The sequence below is a fragment of the Lissotriton vulgaris genome, chromosome 7 (assembly GCF_964263255.1).
Source record: "Lissotriton vulgaris chromosome 7, aLisVul1.2, whole genome shotgun sequence".
Lineage (NCBI taxonomy): Eukaryota > Metazoa > Chordata > Amphibia > Caudata > Salamandridae > Lissotriton > Lissotriton vulgaris.
The window spans coordinates 281,453,892-281,476,830 of NC_141695.1; the positions used below are offsets into that span (position 1 = coordinate 281,453,892).

Consider the following 22,939-nt stretch of genomic DNA (forward strand, 5'->3'; position numbering starts at 1 on the left):
ACTTTCAAAAACATTGTACTGTCTACTAGGAAAAACAAATTGTGACTTTTTGCACTCCACAGCCTACATACCTTATATTTATTTATCAGTGGTGTTGTAATATTATATCACTTCCTGTTTTTCGTTGAATAATTACAGGCCGGGTTTCAGTCTCTGCAATGGGGAAAAAAGGATGGAGTCAGGCTTCACAGTAGCGAGCCACAATTCAGCATCAGGCAGGCAGTGGACAGGGTGTCTTCTGGTGACCAACATCGGTGGACGAAGCGTCGGCTGCAATGGAGGAGTGCCGCTAATAGGAGGATTTTTTTTCTGCGGGCAACTTACTTACCACTTCCAACAGGACCACTACAACCACATAGATACAGTATCCCTTGCCTTTTTCTCTGACTGTGACTGCATTTCTTGGCTCTCTCTCGGCTTCTACATTGATCCCTTAACACATCACTTAGTCCACTCCACTATCTGCACCACACATAGTCATTTGTAAGTGCTCCTACGTAATTCGCAAGTCGCAGCACGCCCCAGGCCGTAGAGGACTGGGATGGCCCCAATGATGAAGCATGTCACCAAGGGGCAACCCTGGTGAGTGAGGGGACACCTAGAAAAAAAGCAATTTCTCCTTTTCTATCTACTATACCTTCTGTCAGGTTACGCAGCCCCTAAGCGCCTACCGTACTATGAAACTACATTTCCCATGAGTAGGCGGGAGACTTGCAGACTATTTAGTGAGACTATATGAGAGTACCCTTGTATGTTAGGACATCACTTCACTGATGCCTGTCTTGTCTTCTCTTACAGGTATCCTTTCCCTGCTGACCCTACCTTTACCCATCCCACATTTTTTATTTTAGTTTGTTATTTTTCTCCCCCGCCTAATGCCTCGAACACCCTGTGTTTACACTTCTGGGTGTTGGTGACATTTGGAGGTGGAACCATATTTGCATCGACTGGATCACGGGGAGTAAACCTGACACCTTCCAGACCAACCCCATTGAGTGTTGTTGTGAATGGATTTATAGTGACCAGCAAGGCTCTCGGGTATCTGGCTACAGAGACCTTATGTTGAATATCATTATCAATAATTCCACACAGGCCCTGTACTGTCGCATTCTTTCTTTCCACAGTTGTCGATGATATATTCTTACTCTGCTTGACAAAGAACCATTGCTAATGTGAAAGAACTTCAACCGAATTAGTAGTTATACTTTACCATTTGTTAGGCTACAATGTGGCACTGCCCTACTGTACTTCTGTCACCTGCTATATTCTCAGTTGTACCGTTGAATTGCTCAGGAGGACAAACCAGATTTCATTTTCTTTTTTTTCATAGGCATGCAACTGCCACTGTGTCACACCACTAGTACCACCACTATGAGGAAATTTTATCCGACCAAGATTGCCAACGTTATTCGGTGTTTCCCGTGGAGCCAGCCCTGGGCCTAGCCCTACTTTCAAACACAAATTACAGGTAAGATAAGCGTTTGGTGGTTTGGGGGTATAATGGAGTATTAGTACGAGAGACGAGAGACTGAAGGTAGTACTACTAAAGTCCTAGGACTCTTGGATTCACTTCACTTAGTCTGTGAGAGGCACTTAGTGTTGAAAACATTTGGGCATTTACACTTAAAGGAAGAAAATGGAACTAAACTTTCAGGAAAACAGTCAACGTTAAACCCCCACCCACCAGGCAAGCAGTAAAAAACAGGTATGCTCAGATAAAGTTTGAAAAAGTATATTTATATCCCTAACAAAATAATCTCCCGCAAGACCCTCCCTAACCCCAACGATTGTCCTTCAAAAGTCCCCAAAAACCCAACTCCCAATTCCCACCCCCCAAAAGTCTCTAAAAAAGGGGCAAGGGACACTATGGGTGGATGCTGTTAACTTTTTGGGCCAGGGCATCATGCTCCTCGCGGAGCAAGGCGAGCTCCTGCTGAAGGCGGGACACCATCACGGTAGTGCGGCGCAGGCGTGCCTTCACTGCCTTGCAGGTGCAAGGCCTGTGAGAAGCAGCTGTTGGCCTTGCTGCTCGGCGGTGGCGTTTGCCTTTGGCAGCCCGGCTCAGTCTCGGTGGACCACTGTGCTGGGTGGCAGCCCGTGGGGCCACGGAGGCCGATGCAGACGACGTTGTCGTAGTTGTCGACTGCACACTTTCCACGTCCTCCAGGGCCACCAGCCGCCGATATTCCGCAACAGTGGCCTCGATCCTCCGTTGCCGGGCCGCTCTAGCCAGCTCCTTCCTCCTTGTTCGTTTGGAAGGAGAACCTATATGAAGAAAGAAAGACATAGTCTGTAACCAATGCTCTTTAAGATTAACTCAATCATTCAGCAGAAATTTGTGCTGCAGTACAACTAGCAACTTGCAAGCGCATTACATAACTATTGAGGCCAGTATCTATCTAACCTCACACTTCTTCATCCTTGCTCTAACATTAGTGGGAGTTTAAGGAACAAATTCTATGAGCACTGTGGACTTCCATTGGAGTCGACTATGAAAGTACACCAGTCTTATTCTTCTTCTTATCTCTTGTTTTGGAAAATTGGTACGTTATTTTCTGCAAGCCGGCATAATGCCAGCGCGGTAAACTTGCACCCGAGAAAAAGAGACGCACGCCATGAGGAGTGACCTAGACTTGCGTTGCCGTTGCGTTACTGTACCCGTCCAGTACATGCAGGTGGTGAATCTCTTACTTTTCTATTACGGGTGGCACTGAGAATACTCTGTTACAACTCAAGGGCTACTGCTTAATTAATTTAACTTTCACCCTACAGTGGAAATGAGTACTAGAAATGGAAAATTGAAGAAGATAAATAATCTGATTATCTATCACTTCACATGGGATGTTTTTGCTTATATATGGGATGACTTTAGGTGCTTTGCTTTTTATTGAGTGACCAGTGATACATCCACACATGAATGACTGAGTACTACTAAACTTATTAAGAGAGGTAGGGAGTGGCCACCATAATAACCGGATCTATGCAGTGCTTGCAATACAAACTACTGCTACTATTTATGGTAGTATTTGGACAAAATTAAAAGTTCTTTTCCTTGCCTTTCCTACACTGGAACGGACGTGCGGGTGCAGTGTTACATGCTCTTCAAAGTTACACTTAGTTCATCCACTGACCATCTACTCTCTCTAGATCATGGGTACTCACAAACTTTCTCTCAGGGGCTACATTTACAGTGTAGTTTGGGGCCGAGGGCCGCACTGGTGGGGGCGGAGTCAGAGGGGGCGGGGCTAAAGCAAAACGATAACTTGTGACCATGAGGTTGCACACAGGTCCCTGCAGCAGATGCCCTCATCCACTGAGCCACCAGACCCAGCATTTACATACATCTCTCTCCCTACAGCTCTCCCTCCTGCCCTCCCTCCATCTCTCTCTCCCTCCTGCCCTCCCTCTCCCTCCCCCTCTGTCATCTCACTGTGTGTGTGTCTATCTGTGTCAGCCTTCAGCCCGGGTTGAGACCGCTTCCTCAACGCGCACACACAGACAACAACACCAAAGTACTTAACAGGTCTTTAAAAGACCATTAACATATTATTGAGGCTTTGTTTGTTTTAGCGCCCCTGCTTCTCCACCCTGACAATCACTGCTTGCCCGGCCCCACAGAGCAGAGGCTTTGTTCTATTTCACCTCTTTGTGGCCTTGCATCTCCACTCTGCTCTGTGGGGGCCGGGGGAGCAGTGATTGTCAGAGTGGAGATGCAGGGGCGCTAACAGGTGAAATACAAAAAAGCCTCTGCTCTGTGGGGGCCGGGGGAGCAGTGATTGTCTGCAAGGTCTGCGCACCGCCAACGAAGGCTTGCCGGGCCACCACCGGCCCGCGGGCCGTACTAGGAGTACCCCTGCTCTAGATACACATATGCTATCTAAGAGTCAGATAGTAGCATGATCCAGGTATATGGACACATACAGTTTCTGTGTCACCCACCCAGGCTGTTGTCCTTCCACCCATCATTGCTTCATCATTCACCCAGCCATGCATCTCATATTCTTGCCTTCCCAGCTAGTCTTCAATCTCAATAAGTAAGGAATATATAAGAGCTTACCTCTGGCCGCCACCACCACCGTCTCAACTCTCACAGCTGCCGCCGCCGCCTCCTCCCCTGAAGAATCGCCCTCCGCCTCCGTGTCGAGCACCACCACCTCCACACTGGCCCCGCCACCAGATGTTCCACCTACAAAGTACATTTAGGAATGTTAGAATAAAGCACTCACTAGTCACTAGTATTTGGTCTAGGAATGAAGACATGTGAAAACAATGTAATTTGTGACTGTCTACGTTAAACTTAAAAAAAATGTCCCTTTTTCCAGGGAAGGTTGTCTTGCTGCACTTTTAGGCACAACTGATGAAATCTGTTTTTTTAACACGCACCATTTTTCTCCACACAGACAGAAGATGGACTTCTAACAACAAGATCAAGTTGAAACCAGGTGAGAGCTCAGCTCGACCACAAGAAATGTCTTCAATTAATCGTCAGCACTAACCACTTTTCCATTATCAGTTAAACGTTTAGTTTTATTATGACTTCATTTTAATAAATGTGTTTACTTTTAATAAAGCTTTTAAACTTAAATACAATCTGTGTTTTTTGGTCCAGACTAGAGTGACTGAGCGAAAGGTTTTGCAATTTTTGCAAGCATGAGTCCAGATAGAACAGTTCAAAAGACATTATGGACAATCCCAGAGGACTGCACTAAGTTGATAGAGCTATTGCTGACTAGAATCATGGGAGTTTCGCCAACCGTGCAATCTTAGTTAGCTACACAGACAGACTAATAAGAATAATCTAGTAATACCACAGGGAGTCATAGTAGAGGCAGGATAAGAATTTAGATACAGTCTACAAGAAGAGCAAAGACAATTTTGAAAAAAGTCAAATGAGGAACGCTAGGAAAAATGGGTACTAGTCTAAAATGAAAACTTACTGGGGCCAGCAGAGGAGCCCTCGCCTGCCCGATCCTGGCCCTGTTGATGAACAGCATCCGCCGCCTGCTGCTCCTGTGTCCTCCTCTCGCCCCTGGGGGGAGCTGACGTACAACATGAAAGAAAGAACAGAAAACATGGATGATTGTTGCTTGTCAATGTCAACCAAATCAAACATTTCAAAAGAACAATAACAAAATATTTCTGCAAAATTATATTGATTATGGTTACTTTTCATTTATTTGCGGACCTGTGACTTCGAAAGTCACGTAACTCACTAAACAAAGTACTGAAACGTTCACCTAGGACTGGCAGGCAGCAGTCCGCAGGCAAGACGCAAAGTGACAGACAAACTCCATTGTGATTTCAGTCAGATCAGTGACAACACTAACAGTTGCCTGCTACATTACCAGTCATTTAAATAGTCAAACTATCAATCCACCGCCACTATTTTTCTTATTGTCAGGGTTACAAAGGAAGGGGCAGATTTAAGCCCTTGCGGCTCTTTTGCGCCGTTCTTGCGTGACTTTTGTGACGCAGCAGCTAAACAAAAAAGGGCGCCATGGTGCGGCGTATAATATTATAACAACGTGACGCGTTTGGGAGATGCATCCCGTTATAAAGCCCTGCGCCATCAGGGGGCGTTCCGGCGCAAGGGAGGGCATTCCTGCGCTGGAACACATCCTAATAGTGGCTGAGGGAAATCTACAAAATATCAATCAGTCACCTTTAGGACAATGATGCGTCACACAAACCCTGCACCTGCTTGAAGCAGACGTACGGCTTGACCCAGCATTGGGGAGATAGGGTACCCCAGAGCATTGATGGAGCTGCGCCATCGTTGCGACGCAACTCCAGCAGTAAAGCTTCGGTGACGTTTTGGGCCCATGGTGCGCCGCATTGCAAATACGGCGCACCATGTTTGGTGGTGGTAGCGGGCCGCACAATTAATGGCGCATCCCTGCTACTTTGCAGGGATGCGACGGTAATTGCAATTCTGCCCCTTAGGGGCATACTTACTTACGCGTTCTGGCGCATCTCCAGAGATGCGCCAGATCAAATGCGTCACGCAAAACTACCCTTGCGACACGGCAGATGTGCCTCATTTACAATGCGGCGCGCCCTGGCGCAAGGGTAGGCACTTGCGTGAGGCATCTCGTCACGTAAGAGCGGCGCATCGCTGGAGTCACGTCGCCAACGCAATGCAACTCCAGTAATGCTCAGGGCCACCCAATACTTAACATGCTGTGTCAGTCCTTTCGCCTGCTTCGAGCAGACATAAGGAATTGAATTGACGTAGCAGCGTCGCAGAAGTGCCTGCGTTAAATCTTGTACATTTCACGCAGGCAATTTTGCGAGGCGCACAGCCGCTGGACCGCGGCGCCCACCCTGCGTACTAGGAACGCACCCATTGTGGTGCAGGCCCATGGCTTTATAACATGACGCATCTCCCTAGATGTGTCATGCTGTAAATGACTCGCAGGGATGCGGCACGTTTACGCCGCTGTTGCGTCACGCAAGGCAACGTAAACGTGGCGCAAGGGGCTTGTAAATGTAATCTGCCCCCTAGTGTCTAGCATTACGCAGTTCTGTAAAGTACACTCATACATAATAGTTACTCAGGCCAATGAGACCACGAAATAGAAAACAAATAAGCATAGTAGCAACGCCACTGAGAAGGAGAGCAGTGCACCTGAAATGCACAGAAGATTTTGAAATATAATTTAACTACAATGTAATCGTCATCAGCGGCATTATTGGCTTGCTCCATGTAAAAAACAAATATTTGCAATACAACAACACAGAGCAGGAGAAAACATCATAGTAGTGAGTGATTAAATGGCTACTACTACTCACCAAGCCCGGGGATCTCCAAGCCGAGCTGGTCCAGCAGGTCGCGCTCGCGGTCCAGGAGGTCCGTCCAGCGATGGGTGACCTGGCTGTAGGTGCGCTGGACCCCGTAGAGGTGGGATATGGCCCAGCACACCTTCTCCCACCGCTTCCGGCGCTCCCGCATGTTGTAGCCGCCGGCCGCGATCCTGCCGCCTCCCGCGATGGTCCTGGGCAGGCGGCGCTGGACGAAGTAGACCAGCGCGCCCACTTCCTCCGGGCTGAAGATCTCCCGTCGCGTCACCTGCTCCCCCCTCAATCTCCCGCATGCTGTCCTGCCACTGGGTCCAGCACTACTCCCCGCCGCCGCTGCGGCCCTCAAGTGCCTGGGCAGCTTCACGGCGCCTGGCTTGACCATGGTCTGGGCAGGTAAGGTAGGAAGAAGTAGAAAATTAAGAAAGAATAGGATAGGGAAGAAGAAAAGAAAAGAGTTTAAAAAAGTAGTTTAAAAGTAAAGAAAAATAGCAGAAAAGACAAAAATATACAGCTAGGAAAAGAGAGGGATAGATAAGAAGCAAAATCGTAAAAAAAAAACTGAAAACAAGCAAAGGATGGCAAAGATACCAAGAGGATTAAACACCATTCCCAGACACAGGAAATGAATGAAAAACAAGATGGCCGGCGCCCGTTCACGAGCGCGAAAGAAAGTTCGCGCGAGATTTTCCTCGCGATCTCGTGCGAACCTGTAGATTTCCCGCGCGATCTCGTGCGAACCTCTACTCGCAATGCGCTTAGTGCGCGAGATTATACATAGCGGGCGGAAACGGAAATACGTCACGGAAACAAAATGGCCGCGCCCGTACTCGACCTTGGGGTAAATTCGCGTGTTGCGCTGCAAGCGGCTCGCGAATACTGCAAAAAAACTCGCGAAACAACAAGCCGCAAAAAAATAAAATGCTCATTCGCACGAATTGGCGGCTTCCGCGGTCGGTTTCGCACGACGCTGCGCCCCGCGAATAGCGCGAAAAAAACCGAAAAACGATTTCAGCAAAAGCAAAAGCAATGAGCAGGTGCAAAAGGTCAACCTCATGATTTGTAACGATTCTTTGTAGTGCTTCCTGAGGGGGCCCTCCAGAATTCGGTTGCCTGCTTGCAACTATTTTGTGTGACCCTGCTCTGACCTTAACTGTATGCCACAAAGGTCCTGATTTACAGCTAAAGGAGCAGACAAGCAGGTGCCAGGCTGGAACTTTAAATTCTTTCAGTGACACATTAATTAGCCCCTAATTCATTATTGTCAGTTGGGGCAGGGCAGGTGTTGTAACTAATTTTGCAACAATGAAAGCACTTAGCAAGTGCAAAAGATCACTAATCAGGGCGCACTAAGGAAGCAGGTGCCAGCTAAAAAAATATTCTGTGACACATTAATCAGCCCCAAATTAATTCAGGTCACTTGAGGCAGGGAAGGTGTGCTTTGCTTTGCCGAAAATAATGTACACTGGACAACCAGAGGGTGTGGTGATGAAACAGAGGGTGGCATGGGTGGGCCAGAGGGTGGCATGAGTAGTCAGAGAGTGGCAGTGGTGACAGAGAGTGGCAGTGATGAAGAAGAGTGTCCCAAACAGGCTGGACATGTAGAAACAACAAGTTCGCAAAACTTGCGACCCGACAGGTAAGTTCGCAAATTGCGACATTGTAAAAACCCTCGCGAACTGGCAGAAACACGGGCGAACACAAAAAAAAAAAAATCCGCAAATTCGCGGGAATTCGCGGATTTTGCGGATTGCGAATCCGCAAATCCGCAAAATTCGCGAACGCGAGATCCGCAAAATTCGCCCATGCTTAGTCTCCACACATCTACCAGGTCATAGCCACGTAGCATCTGGGTCAGCGCCTCCCTCATTTTGGGTTTCACATTTAACTTAGGTGGACTCCTGTCTAGATCTCCATCAAGAGCACAGTTAAAATCCCCTGCCACAAGGAGCTCCGTCTCAGGGTCTTTATCAAGATGTCCCAGCATTCGACTCAATTATGCAAATCCACTGAATCCTGATCAGAAACTAGCCCACCAAGAAGATTCACAGGAGAGTGGCAAGCATATTAAAAACTACTCAGTCCTACTCAGTCCTCTGTCATCAATAGGTACTGATAACGAAAATGTCCACTACTGCGATATACGCACCACACCATACATAGCTCTGACAGTACTGCCAATAGTCATCACGCCTAACGTGTTGTACACTTGTATGCTGTTAAAGCCCTGGGACCCATCCTCTGCTTTATCATCAACTTTCAAGCCTGATCTGCAGAATACTCTATTTCATGATCAATACACACAAGATGGTCTTTAAGCACAGCTCAGTTCGGCCCTTCATTACACCCTTCTATGGAAGTAATAAGACCACATGACATCTCTTCCAGTCCAGTCTCAACTTGTTACACAGCCCCCTGACACTGATAACCCATCACTGAATCTCACAAAAAGCTCTGCCAATGAATTTAAGTCAGCCTGCCTTCAGTGTGCATTCCTCGAAGCACACCTCTGAGTGTGCTGGTATCTAGCTAAAATATGTAATACAAAGGGGTCTGTGTGAAAACACAGAGGCAAAGACTGTAAAGAAATACCCTCTTATGGACACAGTGGAAACCTTGAAGGGATTTATTGGAAGCCCTGACTCACCAACCTGGTTGGTGACATGCTTCATCATCAGGCCCACCAGGAGAAGCCGAATGCCTCCCTGGTGTGCTACAACGCCAGATTACTGCGGAGCTGGATTTTTTGACAGTGATGTGAAAAGTGATGTTAAAAATGTCTGAAACTGTACCAACCAAAAACATATTATTCACTGGTCAGTTCAGACTTAGTTAAAAGATACGTGTGGGAGAACTACCACAGATTATGATGGGAGTTTCCACTTAAAGTGGGGTCAACATGTTTCTGCCCTAATAAGTGTAAGATTTACATGGGCATTCGTCAGGACCGTGTAGCGTGTACCTCGGCGGTATGGGCACGCTAAGGCCCACCCTGACCAGAGGATGGGAAAGTTAAAAATTGCTCTATGTGTGAAAAAAATGATCAAGAAAACAACACAAACCACACGTTGTGGGAATTACCTCAACTCAGAGGAACCTGTGTAGTTTGTGTTCTAAAAGATCCACGCCCCATGGGTCTCGGGAGGGGGGTGGAGGTGACTATGGCACACCGCCCGCAACGCCTAGCACCCGCTCAGCACCTAGCTTCTCCTGCTCCGGGTCCCGTTGATAGCCTGTGCATTTGCATTGCTAAGCTCCAAAACACTGCTTTCCAATATGCTCCAAAGTGAGGTCTGAAATGCAGTGGAAGCCATGCAACTCGAAGGGAATGCATACCCTTACACAGAGAAGAAATTCACACTGCACTCATATTACATAAGAACTGTAAATACAGGTACATATTGAGACACAAATTCGATTTTATGAGGAAATGCTGCTGCTTTTTAAAGCCATAGTGCATAACAAGCTCATTCTCAAACACACTGCTCCGTCTATACACACAGATAGTACAACTTATTGTTATGGTCAGTCCGTTAAACCGATCTTACTCCCACATGCTCATGCAAAATGAGATTGCTTTCTTGTATCTCAGTCCTATTTTTCATGTCAGGTGTACGAATATTCTTGGTAATTGTATAAATCTAGATGAAAGGCAGTGGATGTCGCAGAGGGTCAAAGGTGCATTGCGAATCGAGTATTGAATATATTGAATACTGTATTTGCTCTAGTGCTATTATGACACTCCTGAAATACCCTCTAAATGCCTCTCCCCTTCTTGTTGCCCCTCTACCCACGTGTATCTTTCAGTTTATAAGTAGAGAAAACTGATTTCCCCTCTACAAAAACCATCACTGTTGTTTATTTTCATTGCAGTTTTTGTTTAGCATTGGTGTAGGCAATCAATATACATTTAAAGTTTTAATGATGTGGGCTCATCCATGGTGCTAAAGGAGCATTCTCTCTATTAGTTTGGAATAATAACCCATATTTGTAATGTGTGAACATACCACCCCTTAGGGTTTCAAGGCGCTGGAGGCCATTTCGGAGATTTAATGAGCTATTGCCCAGAGTCAGAAAATGCTGAGCTGCCAATGGTGCCGTGGTTCGAAACCCAACGGTGCCGGGGTTCATACTCTAATGCCCGCTTCCGAGTCACAGCTCTAACTGCTGCGCCACACCTCTCCCATGGGGTGGGGGTGTAAAGTAATATAGTTTGCGGCTGCCCACGGCCCCCACAGTGGGCCGCCTAAGGGGGCGACACTTTTAGATCCATTTGGGCACTTCCCTCCCTCTCTACTGCAGGACTCCAGGAGGAGTCCCCTTACAGGACGTGCCAGGCATGTCACATCCGGTGCGCCTTGGGGGTGGGGAGGGTATTTAGGCCTCCCCCCTCCATTTTGGGTCCTCTTTGTTGCCTGGCACGCCGTCTTGCTGGTCGAGTAGTTGGTTCGGGATGCGCTGAGGTCGGGTGGTCTTGCGACTGATTGAGGTGAGTGTGGCCTAATCCCCTCCCAGGTGGCCCCCCATAGGTCCCATCACGTTTGGTTATACCAATGTGCGACGCCTGCCTCAGCAATGCTTCCCGTTGTCTGGTCACCGCAGGGTGCATGCCGTTAGCTAAGGGGAACTGTAGCGAGGGTTCGGGACGGGGCCAGGGTTGGGGAAGTAGAGCGTATGGGTCGCACGCAGCATTTGGCATATACCAACCAGCTCCAGCATCAATCAGCTCCCTGGTCACCGCCTCTCCAGGGGCCCTGTCCCTGGAGGTCTGGTCGCGAGGAAATTAAGGGCGAGGCTGGGAGTAGCCTCAGTTGGTCTGTGTGCGGGTAGCCCCTCCCTGCCATTAAGCATTTACGGCCCGAGTAGTGAGCCGGATTGGGCTTTGATAGTGCGGTTCATTTCACTCCCCAATGCCCAACTCTGTGTAGGAGATAGGAAGGGGGGTTTTCCACAGCGGGGTCCTCCACAGGTTTTCTGTGGGCGGTACTGTGTTATCGCGGCCTGTTCCGGTTGCGGCTGTGGGAAGCGTTTTAGGGCCTGGCAGCATGCGACCGGGTTATGTGTTGTGTCACGGCCACCACCCCACTCTATTTCCTTGGTTTGGATTTCGCTGAGTGCACAAGCCCTCGCGGTGCTAAGCGTATCTCCAGATAAGCATTTCCCCACATTACTTTGTGCGGGGGTTCGGAGCTCACAGCACACAGGGAATGTCTTGGTTGGGAGGCTGGGAGATCTGGTGGCCGCTTTCGTTCGCCGGCGAGGAAAACCAGCCCTGCGGTTCGAGCTCCCATTCGGGAGCTTGGCGAGACCGGTTTGCAGCCTGGTTTCCCTTAGTCCGATTCTGGGCAAATGGCTTAACGCCTCAGAGCTGCTGATTTCCTAGTTTCCTCCGTTCACTCTGGCGCTCCTCCTCGCCGGCCACGGGGATTGGAGCGGAGCGCCGCGGCCCAGATGCAGCTGTTCTCATTCCCTGTAGTGCACACAAATTAAGGAAGCCTTCCACGTCATCATTCACCCCCCCCCCACCTCATTGTTCTCTGTGTAGGTTCCGTTAAATGCACGATATAATGAACGCATTAATTTGGCCTGCTTTTCTGTGCACGGTTGACAGTGTAGATTTGTGTGTGTAACTTATCAGACCCCCCAGGATATAGTGGCATGGATTCGCAAATTTAGCGGCACAAAAATGGAAATTTAGCAGCACAAATATGGAAATTTAGCAGCAATTTTGCGGCATTTTATTTGGCCATTTTACCTACAACAAAGACAGATATCTTAGCTTTTTAGTTATTTAACAACATGAAGCTATGTATATTTGGTTTAATTACAATGTAGACACTTTGTTTCCCTCGAAAAGCATGTACAGATATTCGAGTGTATCTCTGGATATGGTTTGGGAATTCTCAACGTGTCAAATCCTGGTGCTGGTCGTGGGGAAATGAAGTGGTGAAGTATTCCAGGGGTGTGACGTCATTGAACAGTCCGCACCATTGGTCTCTTGAAGTGTGTGCTCTGCTTGTTGTCGAGCCAGACCAGGAGTAGGTGATGGCGTGAACAAGCGAGATGTCAAATGCAGAGTTCACCAGAGTCCACAGTGATGCACACCCTTTGGCTCACGGCCCTACTTATGCCTCATCATGATGCACCGTGCACTTTCGGTTCTCTGCAGCTATATGTGTACTTTGAATGCCTCTCCTGTTTTTTGGTATTTTAATATGCTTACTGCGTCTCGGACAGGGACATTTTGGCGCTACGTAATACATACAGATAAATATAAACAGGACACATGATTGCCACAGGGCCTAGGCCAGCTCAATGTGCCTGAACTGGGCCTCTGTGGTTCAATTTCCTCCTTTTCTTTCGTGTGTACCCTCTTCATTCATACAAAAGGGAGAAAGAATTAAGAGAAAAGTAGGAAAGAAGTCACAAGATGGCAAAGAAGTGGTGAAAAAAAACATTTAAGAGTCAGATAAAGAGAGAAAGTGTGGGGTGGCGGAAGAGGCATTGATTTATTGAAGACTAAACACCCTTAGTATTCTTCAGAAAAACAGACAGGAAGTGTAGTGGTGGAAGAAAAAGGCATGAGGTGGAATCAAGACCTGGCAGCCTCAGTATTCATGAGATAAAGAGACAAAGTGCAGGGCAGTGGAATGAAGGCGCACGAAATGGAATCAAGATCAGGCAGCTTTGGTATTCACCAACCCTGACAGCAGGCTACATAAAACAATTTTGGGCCCTTGCACTGGTTTATTTATTTTTTTACAAATTAAATAAATGCTACCCTTGTCCTTGACCTGAACCCTAATCCTAATATCATTCCTTGCAGATCCCCTTATGCCTCCCTCTGCACTCACGCTGGCTGATCCCTGACCTTACTTAACCTTAATGAACTCTCTAACCATGTCCTCCAACTCGACAAATACTTCACCGTTCCTATTTTGAGACAAGACCTTTTGTGGCACAATGTTTTTTTTTTTTTTACTGTAAAACGAATGGTCATGAGGCCTCTGTTCCGGGTGTCACCACCTCATACCTGCTAAGTTCTTTCTGTGCTCCATCAGTCCCTCCCCTGCACCCTCCCCTCCGAGACTCCTGCATCCTGCCTGTGCTCACTGGCACCTGCTCCCCACGGCCTTGTTTCTCGCTTCCATTAGAATCTAACACCTCTGCCTGGCTGCTGGGCCCCTCCCCCACCCTCCGCGGTGTAACATCTGGGAGGGGGGTGCTAATGAGTCAAGTAGCACATGTTCTTCCAAGGCCCCCAGGCGTCGGCTGCTGCCCCTTTGTCAGACCCCCCAGGATGTGGCATGGATTAGCTTTTGTAAAAATACTGCGATTTCTACAAAAGTGCTGATTTTGCAGGCACTCTTGTAAAAATCGTGGCATTTTTGTAAAAGTGCCGATTTCGCGGCAAATCGCGAAATCGCGATATCCTGGAGGGTCTGACTTATCCTCTGTGCATATTAAGGCTTCCGGTTTTTCCCGGGTACTCTGCTGAGGTCACATTGCATTGGGAGTGGCCGTCGATACAAAACGGGCCCTCCCTCGGTAGGTGTGGCGTGTTTGCATGTCACGGAGCTGTAGCCTCAAGAAGGCCTGCTCGAAAGCAAGAGTGTGTTTCCATAAACAGCAAGATTTATTTTCACGTACTCAACGTAGATGCAAATGCTTGATTTGTGCCCAGGCGTTGCACCAAACAATCCCATACCGCAGCCGCCAACTGTATCAGTGGGGGGGGGTGAGATCACGCCGTCTCCCCACCTGCCAAAGCAGTGCTCCCAGTTACCCATTCCCATACATCCCTGCCAGCAAGGACCGTTCCCAAGAGGGGTCCGTGTCCAGCCACGCAATCGCGTGCTGCAGTTGTGAGGCAAAATAATACAACTCCAGATCGGGGACCTCTAGTCCTCCCACGCCCCATCTACGTTTTAGGACCTCCAGACTAACTCTGCATCTCTTCCCATTCCATAGTAAAAGGACTAGGAGAGAGTCCAGTTCTCGAAAAACCCGGTGCGGTATCTCATAGAAGTACCCCTGCATAGTGTACAGACAGCGTGGGAGGATCACCATCTTAATTAAGGCAATCTTCCCCATCAGGGATAGCTTAAGAGTGTTCCAGAAGGTGATACTTCCCTTTAGACCCTGGATTATCCGTCCCATGTTGTGTTGGAAGAAAATGGCCGAGTTGCGACCGATCCAAATCCCCAAGAAGCGGAGTGTTTTGTCCTCCCATGGGAGTCCCAGCTCCGGACGCAGGGTCCCCTCCCATTCTACCTGCTCTACGATCACATACAACTGGGATTTCGTATTGTTTACAGCCTGGCCAGAGGCGGCCGCGAACCTCGACAATGCGGCCATCAAGATCGGTAATGATTGCGTCAGCCGGCTTAGGTAGATCAGAGCGTCGTCCGCGTACAGGGACACCACGTGCCCCACCGCCCCCACTCGAATACCCCGGTCCTGAAGCACCATACGGAGATGGCAAGCTAGTGGCTCCATCGCCAGGACAAATAGCAGGGGGGAGAGGGGGCACCCTTGTCGGGTTCCCCTCGATATCGATATTTGCTCCGAGACGCATCTACCCGTGCGGATTCAGGTCTAGCATACAGTAGCCAAACCCACCGCACAAACCCTTCCCCCAGTCCTAGTTTTAAAAGCACCTTCCAGAGGTAGGGCCAGCGGTTTGAATCGAACGCTTGTTTGATGTCCAGAAATACCAGAGTGCTTTGCCCAGCCCGACCCTCCAAAGTTTGCATGACGTGGGCCAAGCGGCGGACATTCCGCAAGGTGTTTCGGCCCAGAATAAACCCCGATTGGTCGTCATTGACCAGGCGGCAAAGGGAGGGCAGGAGCCTAGAGGTCAGCACCTGGCTGATAATTTTCTAATCCACCTTCAGCATGGAAATAGGTCTGTAGGATCCCGGAAGGAGGATTCCTTCCACCGGCTTGGGAATCATAACTATAGTCGCCGCTCGCATGGAGTCCGGGAGCAAGCCCTGATCATAGGCCTCCATAGCCACTTCAAGGAGTTTTGGGACCAAAACGCCCCTGAACTCTTTATAAAGTTCGGCCGTGAGTCCATCCATCCTGGGGGACTTAGCCGTTTGCATATGGGTGATAGCAGCACGCAGTTCTTCCTCCCGAAGTGGGCCGCCCAGTTCCTCCTGACTCTCCGCCTCGATGCAGGGCCGTTGTAACCCCTCCAGAAACCGGTCTATGTCCTCGGCATCCGCTAAGGGCCGCGCTTCTGAATACATTCGAAATAAATGGGACCGAAACACTTCGTTAATCGCCTGTTGGGTATACACCATTCGGCCCGTTTCGTTTTGCAGTGCCAAAATCGGGTGGGGTTGGGTTTCGGCTCTAATCAAACACGCCAGTAACCTCCCAGCCTTGTTGCCCTCTGTGTACCATCGCCTCCTACTGGCTGTCCTGTTAAATTTGCCAAGGGAGGCCCATGTGTCTCCCAGACGTTGACGCGTGGCCGTACATTACGGCCGTTGTTCTTTGTCAGTGGGGAAGTCCCTTTCCAATTCCGCCAACCGGTCTTCGTGTTGGAGCAGCTACTGTTCCAGAACCCTCTTGACCCCTACTTCTGTGGACAGGTAAGTTCCCCGCATAACCACCTTCATGGCGTCCCATTCAAGCGCCCGCGTACTAGCCGACCCCGAGTTGACCTTGAGATATGCCTCGAGCCCTTGTAAAATAGCCTCCTTATACGTGGAATCACCAAAAGCCTCAATATTGAGCCGCCAAGGGCCACCCACCAAGTATGTAAGCAGGAGTGGAGAGTGGTCCAACAGGTAACGTGCCAAATAGTGGGTTTCTTCCACCCGGTCCATGACCCCGCCCTTGAGAAAGAAATAATCCAGTCTACTGTGAGTGTTGGCAGCAGGCGTGTAGCACGAGTACACCTGGCTAACAGGGTTACAATGCCTCCACACATCTACCAGGTCATAGCCACGTAGCATCTGGGTCAGCGCCTCCCTCATTTTGGGTTTCGCATTTAACTTAGGTGGACTCCTGTCTAGATCTCCATCAAGAGCACAGTTAAAATCCCCTGCCACAAGGATTTCCGTCTCAGGGTCTTTATCAAGATGTCCCAGCATTCGACTCAAGAACTCTCCATCATCAACATTGGTAGCATACACATTCACCAAACATACATCGCGGCCATCCAAAGTGCCCACCACTATTACGAATCGTCCCTCTGGGTCGAACTTTGAGCAAACAGCTTTAAAAGGAACCTCTGGAGCCACCCATATTAGGGCCTCCCCGGCAAACCCAGAGTAGGACGTAGCAAAGAACTGCCCACGCCAACGACGCTGGACATACTTAAGGCAGTCTCCCCAGAGGTGCGTTTCCTGGAGGGAAGCAAAGCTGACACCATACCGGCGGAGATAGGTGTCCACCCTGATCCGCCTGATCCTATTATTGAGCCTCCTAACATTTCAGGTCATCAGTTTATATTTACATGCGTCACCTGTCATGGTGTCATTGTTTTTTACTTAGTACCCCCCAACTGAAGGCCCTTTGAACCCCCCCACAGTGCGACATGCCCCTTCAGCAGGTAGACCATTTGGACATTGCAGAGCACGTGACCCCCAACAGGGTAAACCAACCAGACATTTCAAAACAAGGTTATAAAAGGACCTGGCAGCACCCCCCCAAAACCAAAACAAGGAACCTTAACATCACCCACCCACAGGCGGTAGCACCGCATCCCCCAATCCGAAGCCGGTCAGGAGACCACGAACCTCGCCCCAATGTGACACCCCCCCTCAGACCACCCAGTCAACTTGAAATTAGTGTATTAACAAGCCAAGCACAACAATAGATTGCGTTATAGTCCGGTAGAGTCTCTTCCCCTCGTAGTTGAATGTTCAGCTGACTGCCTGGTACCGTGCAGCCCTGCCCGGCCGAGGCCCTGCCAGCTACCGGGGCACACTACAATCGGCCACTTAAAGTAAAATTGGCACAATAGTACTAACATTATAAGAAACAGGTTTATCGCCCCCCGTTCCCACACCATGATGCTCCCATTACTCTGGAGAACAGTCTGATCTCTAGGTCAACAGGCTTCAGCAATCCCCCAAGTTTAAGGTAGCAAGATACTCAGTGTCCAGGACCCCCCCCGCGTTACCTTCGGACCACCCGAGTTACCAGTCAATTGTCCTGCGCAGATTCGACCACTGGACTGGCTGCACCCCCCGAGTCCGACTGGGTTTCCTGCACCAAGCAGAGTGGGGAAAAATGGTTTTGAGTTGGGATTGTCACCTGGTCCGTCTGCAGGGTGCCATCGGGGCCCACCGTGATGCGTTCACTCTCCGCCATGGTACAGTCTCCCTGGGGTTGACTTTCCACACCGTGTCTTCGGTTCTGTTGTCGTGCACTTCACTGTCGCTGTTCTTGCCAGCCCTGTGTGTGGTCCAGGCCCGCCAGGCCTAACGCGTCCATCCAATCCTCCGCGGCCGACAGGTTGTCGAAGAAGTGGGTCCGCTCACCATGCAGCACTCGGAGCCTGGCCGGGAACAGTAAGCTGTACTTAATATCCTGAGCCCGCAACCGTCTTTTGACCTGAAGAAAGTTGTTCGAACTTGTGCTCTCTTGTTATCATTATAGCAAATAGCCGCAGTAATCTGGGCACACTGGAAGGCTGAGTATCCCCCGGCAGATCACAGAGGCCTCAGCTTATGATTGCAGCAAATGCGTGCTGCATCCATGTGTCAGGTTAGTCCGTTGTATACCCCGCTTCGCAAGCATTAGTCCCTTGGACAGACACTAGTTACGAATGTGTAGGGGTGGCGGTGCCCTCGGCCGTGGATTCTGCGCTGCCTGTTCAGGGATCTCTCACCCTGGGGAGCCGTCAGGCAGGAGGTAGCGCAGTCGGTGATCCAAGGTCACAGGGGTAATCAGACCTTAGATACTTGAGGAAGGGATTGTCTCCCTCACAGGTCACAGGTGTTTTTATAAAGGTGCCATGACGCTGGCGGAAGCCAAGGCATCCTGAACGTGTTTACAGCAGGGAGAGAGGCGCGTCTGGCAACATTGATCACATTAATTTTACCTTTGAAAAGCAAGCTCTTCTCTTAAATTCTAAGTGGGTAAATGTAGTGTATTTTGTAAAGCGCGCAGCTGCCCTAACGGGGCATCCCGGCGCTGTATAACGCTGTGGAACCCTTCCTGGCTCTCCCTGTGAGATGCCCCTCCTGGGCACCCTCAAGGTGAAGCCAGGCATCCCAGTGTTGTAGGGGCCGTTGTGGAGATTAAGCAAGCTATTGCCCAGAGTTGCAGCGTGGGACCCATGATTAGAGTAGGCGCTGAGGCGAGAATTATCGAGTCCGCAGACATTGAGCTCAAGACCCTGTCGCGTCGGGACTTGAACCCTGGTCCCGGGCCCGATCTCTGCTTCAGAGTCTGCCGCCCTAACCAGTGAGCCACACTTCTCCACTTGCCAGGGGACTTAGTGATGAGGTCTCTTGCTCTCCCCCCTAAGTTCTAAGGGGCAGATTTATGTCGGACTTGCGCCACGTTTACGCCGCCGTTGCGTAACGCAATGGCGCGGAAACATGGCGCATCCCTGCGACCTATTTACAACGTGACGCATCTAGGCAGATGCGTCACGTTGTAAAGCCCTGCGCCACATGAAACCTGAGTCAGGTTTCATGTGGGCGTTCTGTCGCAGGGTGGGCGTTCCCTCGTAGGAAATCCCCGTAAAACTGACGCAGTGAAATCTACAAGATTTCACTGAGTCAGTTTTACGATGCTTCTGGATCAAATCCTTATGCCTGCTTGAAGCAGGCGTAAGGAGTGATGCACCATGTTATGTATGGGTGGCCTCTGTACATTGCAGGAGTTGCGTTGCACTTGCGACGCTACTCCAGCAATGCGCCGCCCGTACACCACAAGATGCGTCACGCATCTGCCCTTCCTTGCACCATGGTGCGCCGCATTGTAAATGCATCAGTTCTGGCGCATCCCTGCTGATTTGCAGAGATGCGCCAGAACTCATAAATCTGCCCCTAAGTTAATAAACCCTTTGGGTTCCAGCCGCTATTATACAGCCTTGACACGTTGCCACAGCATCTTGAAGCAACAGTATACTATTGGAAGCTGGTCTTTATTATTCCTGGGGGCTTTGACGGGCTAGAAGGTGTGGTAGTTCTTTTATCCCAGCCTGATGGAGGAGGTAAGAATCATTGCTTTGTACAATTTACCAACCCCCCCTTAATCTGAGATAAAACACTCCCCCCCTCCATCGCTCGCACAGGGGCTCATGATCAAACCTGGAATGCTACCCAAAGTCCCAAAGAGGATTGTGCTAAAACTTCAACTCTGCTCCTCCTATATGCATATGGTGGCCGCTCGCTGAGCGCGATTGTATGATGGAATTGCCACTTGAAGGACCAATTTACAGCTGGTTTGTCATTTCGTTTGCATGTGTTGGCTTATGGGTGGGGTCCATGAGCCTGGAATGTGGCAAGTCGCGCCGTCTTTAGGGTTACAAATAGCCGGCCTGCCAGTAACGGTCACTGCGCTTCAACTAATCAGAGCTATTAATTGTATTGCCTTTAGAATACCGTACACGGGTATTGTTGTGCAGTACCAGGGGCTGATCCGGCTTACAGTGGTATTAAAAGAGGCCAATGATGCGGGGATTCGACAACAAGACAATTATGGCTTACTTGTTTGGATACCAAAGCCTGCTCACATGTTTGGCAACGTTCAAGTGGTGGCGCTACGCTTTCATCCAACAAAATCTATGGGGCATATTATCAAGGGGGTTTATCTCCGCTTTTTTGGCTTTAAAAGCCAAGAAAGAGGAGATAAAATTATCTCCCTATTACCAAGCTGTTGCTAACACCAGTTAGTGACAGCTAATAGGAGATAGCGACCATCTTGGGCCCCGCTTTGCATGTCAGTGATATTTATCACTAATGACATGCAAAGTGGGCGTGCCAAGATGTTAGCGACTGGAAACAGTCCCTAACATCGCTATCTCCTATTACCAACTTTTGGAGATATTCCGCTAAGCGCGAATATCTCCAAAGCTAACACCTGCCCTGAGCAGTTCTTAGCCATGGTATCCAATGGGAGGTGGATAACATGGCTAAGAGCATTTGCTCGATAATGCATGAATATCGCTGACTTTTCAGCGATATTCATGCATTGCGGCCGTTTATTATCGCATTTGCGATAAACCTTGCTAATAGCAAGGTTTATCTGCGATAAAAATCGCCGATGTGCGGCGATAATTTTTGTCTCTAAACAAGTTAGAGACAAAAATTATCGCTAGTTGTTGGTAATATGCCCCTATGTTTTCTGATTCTTCGGAGAGGGGGTTGGAAATCTTAGCCTATTTCCACAGCCGCCTTGTTTCGCTACTGTATTAGTGAGGTCTGGTGTCAGTGACGCTTGCCTGTTTCTGGGTTAGTCTCCAGTCAACACCGGCATTTCTATTGGCGAGACTGCATGATGCGTCCGGGTGTTACTAGACACACGAGGTTGCAATGGTAATCGCGGAAGGGTCTGTGTGTCTTGTTGTTGCCAGGCAGCAAGGGTAGAGCGTGGCAGTGTTGTCACAGCAGCTTCCCTGGTGGTGCTTCATGTCAAGACTAGTGGTCTTGACCCTGCTGCCTTGGGGCTCTCCTGATCTGGCGTAAGATGGGGGAACTGAGCCTTGCCCTGAAGGTTTGCTGCGCATCGGCAGGATGCTGATTTCACCAGTTGGTGTATGTATCTCAAGCTAGCGCAGAGGCACTGGGCACAATTCTTGGCTTTGGAACATTCAGCGTCCCTCCCCACTGGTGGTTGGTCAGGGCATCCTGCAGGGTTGGGTGGGGCGTGCACCTGGTCATCGTGGCTTGCCCATTCACAGCGGTGGTGTCGAGTGCATGGGGAGCCCCTGCGTGGGGAGGGACAGATTGTCCCCGTTGGTTTAAGACAGTAGTGGTCGGGAGGATGGTGCTCTGCCTCCCAGGTCCTCGTTGGGTGTTGTGGGGTGGTGTTTTTGTTGCAGGTGAAGCCATACAACATGTTCTTGTAGCAAAACAGGACCCCACTTATGGCACACAGGTTGCAATTGCTCCCTAGTGGCATTCCTTCTCTAGGGTACACTACCTCACGGACCCCGGTAATTGTGTTGGCCACTTAAATGTGTCTTTTGCAGCTGTTTCCTTACGTTGGCATGTGTTGGATTGTGGGTGGGGTCCATGAGCTAGGAATGTGGCGAGTCGCGCTGCATATAAGGTTACAATTAGCCGGGCCCGCTAGTACGGGTCACAATGCTCCAATCAATCAGCTCCAGTGGCGCAATTGGTTAGCGCGCAGTACTTATACAGCAGCACTTGCCATAAGCAATGCAGAGGTTGTGAGTTCGGGCCTCACCTGGAGCAGGACATTTGACACGATGCAGTCATGCGTTGCCCGAGGTGGGAGAATGAACTGCTGTGACGGTCACCCTAGTTGGAGTGAGAGTAAGGGGTGATCTAGCCAGCGTTTGCGGTTCGCGTCCCCCCATTTGTATTGTCATGGCCACAGACGGATGTTTTATGCGGTTGTGGAGGGCGAGGCAGCCTTAGGGGGTAGAAGCTGCACCAAAGTATCAACATGAAGCCAAAGGTACACAACACTATGGTGCCTCAGTTGGGCATAAGGTACTTATGAGTGGTGCCCTGCTACAAGTGTTAGTAAGGTACACAGCTGTTTGAGTGTATGCATAAGGTTTTATGCTAAGTACAGTTCCTACCAGTCTCTTCTGTAGTGTGCCTTGTGTGCCACTGTGGGAGTGCGATGGGCACATTAATTTTACACTGCCTCTGGGATAAGCCAAAGTCTCTGCCTACCCACCTAGGGGGAGGGCAGGTGGCTTAAGTGTGTACATATATGAAAAATAACAACCTAGGCAATTAACACTGGCTTGTCATAGATATTAATAGAGAGGAAGAGAGCTAGTCATAATTCAAAATCTCATGTTTATTACCATAATCAAAAAAGTACATATTTCTTAAAAGATATGAGTTATTAAAACCGTTCACATGAGTAATGAACATACAAACATTACATATAGATAAAAAATAGTTTAAAAGTGGCAAAATGAACAATATTGACGCGCGTTTCGGCGACCAGCGACCAGGAGTAG

The 22,939-nt window shown here is 49.3% G+C and overlaps 1 non-coding gene across 1 annotated transcript; it reads left to right on the top strand.

The window, feature by feature from the left end:
* The first annotated feature begins 22,098 nt into the window (after positions 1-22,098).
* TRNAI-UAU (transfer RNA isoleucine (anticodon UAU)) lies at positions 22,099-22,193 on the top strand. The gene is made up of 2 exons: positions 22,099-22,136; positions 22,158-22,193. It is a non-coding gene; the product is annotated as a tRNA-Ile (tRNA).
* Positions 22,194-22,939: the final 746 nt, after the last annotated feature.